The sequence below is a fragment of the Prionailurus viverrinus genome, chromosome B2, assembly GCF_022837055.1.
Source record: "Prionailurus viverrinus isolate Anna chromosome B2, UM_Priviv_1.0, whole genome shotgun sequence".
Lineage (NCBI taxonomy): Eukaryota > Metazoa > Chordata > Mammalia > Carnivora > Felidae > Prionailurus > Prionailurus viverrinus.
The window spans coordinates 108,394,781-108,395,691 of NC_062565.1; the positions used below are offsets into that span (position 1 = coordinate 108,394,781).

Consider the following 911-nt stretch of genomic DNA (forward strand, 5'->3'; position numbering starts at 1 on the left):
GTAAATGAAAACTGGTAATCATCAAACTAACCATGGTTATCTTCAAAAGTTATTACACTAGCTGTGTTCTTGAGGTTGATCAAAGATACTTAGAGTCATAGACACTTCCCATGTAAGATGCATCATATAAAAACCCCTGGGTGGCTCAGTCGGTTGAGCATCAGACTCTTGATTTCGGCTCAGGTTATGATCCCAGGGTCATGGGTTTGAGCACCATGCTCAGAATGCTTAGCATTCTCTCCCCCCGCTCTCTCCCCTCCCCCTCTTTCCCCTGCTTATGCTGTCTCTCTCACTCTATCAAAAAAATGCATCGTATAAATCAGACTTGGTTTTATCTCCAGCACTTATAAAACCAGACCTAGGAAAAGAACGAGGTCTGGAGACACATGCATGGTCTTAATTTAGCAAATGTTGAGCTTGCCCTGATGGTTACAAAATCAGAACAGCAAGAATATTTGCAGTATTTTATCAATTAATTAAAAATTCATAAGTTCAAAACATAATATGTGTTTTTGTAGGCATTTCTAAGAAAAAGTTGTAAAAGATTAAACTCATTTGAAAGAATAGCATATTATTAAATGATTTGTATCATAAATATTAATTATAATACACTTTCACAAATATTTTCCTATGTATTTGTCACAAAATACAAGTGAGGTGAGTGGTTAGGAACTGTACTTTACAGACAAGAAGTCTGAAGCTCCAAATTGAAAAGGCAGATACCAGGGCTGGGTCTCAGGCCCAGGGTTCCTGACTCATCACACCACAGCTGTTTGCATTGTCTCATAGTTGGTCTTTAATGGTTCATTGACCCACCTTTCCTCACCTCCATTACTACGTATCTCTCAGATGTCATTCCAGTTCAGGAAATAATTTTTAAAAACCAAGAGGTAGTAGTAGGGAATTTCCAA

At 37.9% G+C, this 911-nt stretch overlaps 1 non-coding gene across 1 annotated transcript; it reads right to left on the minus strand.

Annotated features, from left to right (window-relative positions):
- Positions 1-329: 329 nt before the first annotated feature.
- On the minus strand, positions 330-461 carry LOC125166919 (small nucleolar RNA SNORA72). The gene has a single exon (XR_007152618.1). It is a non-coding gene; the product is annotated as a small nucleolar RNA SNORA72 (small nucleolar RNA).
- Positions 462-911: the final 450 nt, after the last annotated feature.